Genomic DNA, 6000 nt, shown 5'->3' on the forward strand with positions numbered 1-6000 from the left:
ATACTACCCAAAGCAATCTACAGATTCAATGCAACCCCTATCAAAATTTCAGTGACATTTTTGCAGAAATAGAAATATTTGTTCTAAAATTCATATGGAATCTCAAGGAATCTTGAATAGCAAAACTATCTGGAAAAGGGAGAACAAAGTTAGAGGACTCATACTTTCTGATTTCAAATTTCACTGCAAAGCTATAGTAATCAAAACAGTGTACTGTCTTTAGTGACATAAAGACAGACATATTAACCAAGGAAACAGAATGGAGAGCCCAGACATATGTGGTCCTTGCATATGTGGTCAAATGATTTTCAATAAGGATGCCAATTCTCTATTCAATGAGGAAAAGATAGTCTTTTCAACAAATGGAGTTGGGAAAACTGGAAATTCACATGCAAAAGAATGAAGTTGAACCCTTACCTAACACCATATGCAAAAATTAACCCAAAATGCATCAAAGACCTAAAAGTAAGAGCTAAAACTATAAAACTCTTAGAAAAAGCTTCATGACATTGGATTTGACAGTGGTTTCTTGGATATGACACCAATGGCACAGGCAACAAAAGAAAACGTAAATTGAATTTCATCAAAATTAGAAATTTGTGCATCAGAGGACACTATCAATAGAATAAAAAGACATTCAACAGAATGGGAGAAAAGAATTACAAATCAAATATCTGATAAAGGGGTTAATATTCAGACTATATAAAGAACTCCTAAAACTCAACAACAAAAAGAAAACAAACCAAATCAAAAATGGGCAGAGGACTTGAATAGAAATATCTCCAAAGAAGATAAATAAATGGCCAATAAGCATATGAAAAGATGTTCAACATTACTAATCATTAGGAAAATGCAAATCAAAACCACAATGAAGTACTACTTCAAACCCATTAGAATGGCTATTATTAAAAACAAACAAACAAAAAATCGAAAACAATTAAGTGTTGGCAAGAATGTGGAAAAATTGGAACCCTTGTGTGTTGCTGATGGAAATATAAAATGGCACGGCCACTGTGGAAAAGAGTGTGGCCATTCGTCAAAAAATGAAACATTTCATTCTACCTTTTGGGTATATACACAAAGGAATTTAAAGCAGGGAGTTGAACAGATATTTATGCACCATTTTCATGGCAGCATTATTCACAGTAGCCAAAAGGTAGAAGCATCCCACCAGTCCATCAACAGAGGAATGGATAACTAAAATGTGTGTGTATATGCAATGGAATATTACTCAGCCTTTAAAAAAGAATGAAATTCTGATACATTCTACAACATGGATAAACCTTGAAGACATTGTGTTAAGTGAAATAAGCCAGGCACAAAATGACAAATATTGTATGATTCCACTTAAATGAGGTACCTAGAAAGTAGAACAGTGTAACAGCCCCCAGCAGGGGGTTGGGGGAGTGAGGCAGTGGGGGCGTTCTTGTTGGTTGTGGGAAGATGAAAAAGTGCTGGCGATGGATGGTGGTGATGGTTGCACAGCAGTGTCGATGTACTTCATGCCCCTGAACTGCACACTTAAAGATGGTTAAAGTAGTAAATTTTGTATTATGTATACTTTACCACAATTTAAAACTAAAAACAAGAACAAAGGAGGGATTTGGGGAAATGCAGAGTGGCTACTAATGAGTATTTGGCTTCTTTTGGGGGATGATGAAAATATTCTAAAATTGATTGTCGTGATGGTTGCACAATTCTGTTACTATACTAAAGACCACTGAATTATACACTTTAAACAGGTGAATTGTGTGGTAGATGAATTATGTCTCAATAAAGCTGTTACAAAATTTTTTTAATTAAATGGTAAAGCTTATAACAAACTATATAGTCCCCTACTTCACCCTTCCTACCCACATCCAAGGAAGAGCTTTCAACAAGTTGAGCTAATTTTTCTGGTGTTTGCCTCCATGTTTCTAAATAACATGTTTATGTTACTGTTTCCTAATTTACCTATTTTACACTTTACCTGTTGACTCTCTTTCTATTGAACACTGTTAAAACCTCTCTTCCTTACGCTTTTCATTTCCTCATAATATTGTGACATCTTAAATCAGATGTTGTTGTGTTGTTTGATGCTGAGCCCCGTGCTACTGTTTTACGTTTCTTTTTCTCTCTTTGTTTTTGCAGGGTTAATGATTGTCTTGCTTCTTCATTAGCTTTTAATGGGCCTAATGCTGATTTTCCCATATATTTCAATCAGTATCTTTCAAGCCTATGTATAAGCTATCTAAAAAACACAGTTGTTAAACCTCTATCAGTTCTACATTTTTTCCCCCTTGGAAACTGGCCTTGGTAGTCTAGACAGCTTACTTTGTAGGCCTGGTGCACAGCTGTCCTTGGGAATTCCTTCTACGTTGAAACCTTTTTCTTGAATCCTACTTACTTCTTTTACTTGAGTTCCTCCTTCATTGTAGTAAGGTACATCCTCCAATAATTTCAAGGCCCTACCTGTCTGAAAATGTTTTTAGTCTACCCTTAGTCTTGATAGTTTGGTTAGATATAGACTTCTAGATTGAAAAATCACTTTCCTTTAAAAATCTGAGGACATTGCTCTAATGTCTTCTAGCATGCAGCTTTGCTGTTGACAAGTCCAGTGACATTCTGATTCCCATTCCTTTGTATGAGATCTATTCCCCCCCACCCCCACCCTCCAGAAGTTGTTAGGGTCTTTTTTTTTTTTCCGATTTCTGTTATTCTGAAATTTCATGAATGCTGTGTCTTGTTGTGGGTGTTTTTTATTGTTGCTGTCATTGAAGTGGGCATTTCATTTCAGTGGATCCTTTCAATCAAGAGATTCATGTCCTTAAGTAATGGGAAACTTTCTCAAATGTTTCTTTTTATAATTCCCTGCTATCCATTGTCTGTTCCCATTTCTAGAACTTCTGGGTTTTTTTGGATGCTAGACCCTTGTAGAGTGATCCTCTAACTTTCTTTTCTTTCTTAGCTTTCAATTTTGTCTGTTTAATCTGTTTTCTAGAAACTTCCTTGACTTTATCATCAAATCTACTGCATTTTTACTTCATCTGCCATGCTTTAAATTCTAAGAGCTCTTTTTAAGTTGTCAGTTGTTGCTATTTTTATAACATCCTATTCATAGGTTGAATACAGTGCTTGCTCATCTCTCTCTCAGGATATTAATGCCAGTATTTTTGAAGTTTCTTCTGCTCCTAGTATGGTTGCTGTGTACTCGAAATTACTTGAAATGTCTGAGGATTTGGGGCTTTGTGTGATATTTTAAGAATGAAATACCTGCTAGCTAGTTGGAAGCTCTGGGTGCATGACCCCCACGTGTCACTAGTGATTGCCATTTTAGGGTGACCCCCGATGAACCAGTTTGTTTCCTAGAAGCGCCTCAGACGTCAGTCTTCGTAGAGATTGTTTCTCCAGGGAAGAATCTTTGATTTCCTTGCCTTTAGAAGTGGGCAACTTGAAGGAGAGTCCGTGAGGGCGTGCACTGTGGAAACAGAATTGGGGGTGGGGTGGGCAGGAGGACCTCACTGGGGTCGAGTACGTTCACTTTCCTTCACGCAGTCTATGTCTCTGTAAGTCCTAACCCTTTCTGGTTTAGTTCCTCCAGAAAATAAATTTCTTTCATTCATTTTGGGAGGGAAAGGAGATAAACTTGCATCAAACTGTGCTATTTTCCTAAAAGCTGATTTGTGTCTTAAATTGTTTTCACTAATGCTACTTACAAATTATGTCTTATCTATTAAGTGCATTAAAGTGACACAATGTTTATCCTTTGTTAAACATATCAAAAGGGTAAAGGAACTTTTGAAATTTGAAATTGAAAGAATATCATTTTATACAACAAAAAAGGCATATTTCATTTTTTATCTAGTGAGTGCTTATTTAATTCTTTAAAACCTTTAAAATAAAAAATATTAATTTATATCAAAAATGAAATGGTTACTTTAAAATCATCCTAGTGATTGAAATGTAGTCTTTCTAGTTTTATCCATGTGACATAAAAATAAAAGAAAGAATACTTTTTAACATGTGACTGTTCATCAGTTTGGAAAATATGATTTTATTTAAGCTTTTGAAAGTAAAGGCTTTTTGCTTTGTCACAATGTTCATTGATTATAGAGGGGAAATAATTTGATTCCACTTAGTAGGTTATTTTTAAATCGAGTTTTTTATGGCTATTTTTTCTTTTCCAGAAAGACAATGTAGACATTTTATAGTTCATTTAAAAATTTGTTAAATAAACTTTTGAAGTAAATCATGCCTAAAGAAAAGTAAAAAACAACAGAAGTGTGAAGCTCAATGAACTGTCACAAGGTGAACCACCGCATAACCAACCATCCAAGTTACGAAATTGATCAACACCACTTCCACGGAGTCCCTCCGAGTGACCCCAGTCTTTACCCCGTCCTTGTCTGTGGGACTACTGTCCTGATCTGTAACACCATAGATTAACTTCACTTGATTTTGAACTTTATATAAGTAAAATCATATAGTATATTTTTTCTTGTGCTAGTTTTTTTTTCTCAACATTGTGAAATTCTTTCACGTTGCATGAAGTAGTACTGTGTATATATAGCAGTATAAAATTCTGTCGTATGAATATACTCAAATTTACTTTTTCCATTCTTTTTTTTTTTTTTTTTTTTTTTTTTTTTTGCGGTATGTGGGCCTCTCCTGTTGCGGAGCACAGGCTCTGGACGCGCAGGCTCAGCAGCCATGGCTCGCGGGCCTAGCTGTTCCACAGCATGTGGGATCTTCCTGGACCGGGGCACAAACCCATGTCCCCTGCATCAGCAGGCGGACTCTCAACCACTGCACCACCAGGGAAGCCCTCCATTCTATTTTTGATGGACATATGGGTTGTTTCCAGTTTGGGACTATTAAGAATAATGCTGCCATGAACATTCTATGAACATTTTTTGGCCGTATATGTACATATTTCTGTTGAGCTTTTATGAAGGATTGGTGATTTCATTGGTGCTTTATTTTAGTACGTAACGCCAAACAGTTCCAAAGTGGTTTTGTCAATTTACACTCCCTCCAGCAATGTTATGAGAGAGTCTCAGTTGCTCCACATACTTGCCAACATTTGCTATTGTAATTTTAATATTTAATTTTAGCCATTCTTTTGGGTGTGTGGAGTATGTACATATGGAAATTACAAAAGCAGATACCCTAACAGCCAAAAAATGTATGAAAAGGTGCCCAACTTATTAGACATCAATCTCAATTTTTTTTAAACAGTTTCACATATTTTTTTTGTTTCACTTTGTTTTGCTATGGTAAAGATGACTACAGTCCCCACGTGTTAAATTTTGGCTTTGAATTTCTTTGTTCCTATAAGTTGTTTCCTTATATTGTTTTTCATTCAAAATTTAGAAGTCTTCATCTCCTTCCTTTTCTGCTAGTTCCTTTTACTCAGGGTTATTTAAATGAGGGCACTGAATCGCATGGGTTCTTTGGTAATCTCATGCTCGTTGATTTTTTTTTCTAACATTTAATGTGGAAATTTTCACACATAAGGCAAACTTGAAATAATTTTGCAGTGAACACTCATATACCAGTCACCTAGCTTTTACCATTGACATTTTACTGTATGTACTTTATCACGTGTCTACCCATCCTTCCATTTCTGGCTGATTTACCACTCTTCTCCTCAACCCGTGGCATCACTGTCTGTAGACAGCACTCATCTTTATAATTTTTCTTCTTTATATACACAGTCACAGCAATATTGTAATTTGAGGGGTGGAAACTTTCTTTCAAAGTTTGTAACTTTTTTAAAAACAGCTTCTTTATGGAGTAATGTGGTATTCAGGTGATCGTTAAGCCAGATGTTGGCCTGGCTTATTTTGTTTCCTAATAAAAAGAAAGAAACTCATCATACCTACAATATAATTTTTATTTTCAAGTCATCTCTTAAAAGCAGCCATTTTGTTCCTCTCCAGCTGTTTTCTGACATGATCTGAATTTTTATTTTATTTTGCCAAGGACACTTAACATGAGAGCTACCCCCTTAACAAACTG

The 6000-nt window shown here is 35.6% G+C and overlaps 1 protein-coding gene across 2 annotated transcripts in view; it reads left to right on the plus strand.

The window, feature by feature from the left end:
• ARID2 (AT-rich interaction domain 2) overlaps window positions 1-6000 on the plus strand; it is a 171898-nt gene that overhangs the window by 162295 nt on the left and 3603 nt on the right. The gene's annotated exons all lie outside the window — the stretch shown is intronic.

Source organism: Delphinus delphis, chromosome 11 (assembly GCF_949987515.2).
Source record: "Delphinus delphis chromosome 11, mDelDel1.2, whole genome shotgun sequence".
Classification (NCBI taxonomy): Eukaryota; Metazoa; Chordata; class Mammalia; order Artiodactyla; family Delphinidae; genus Delphinus; species Delphinus delphis.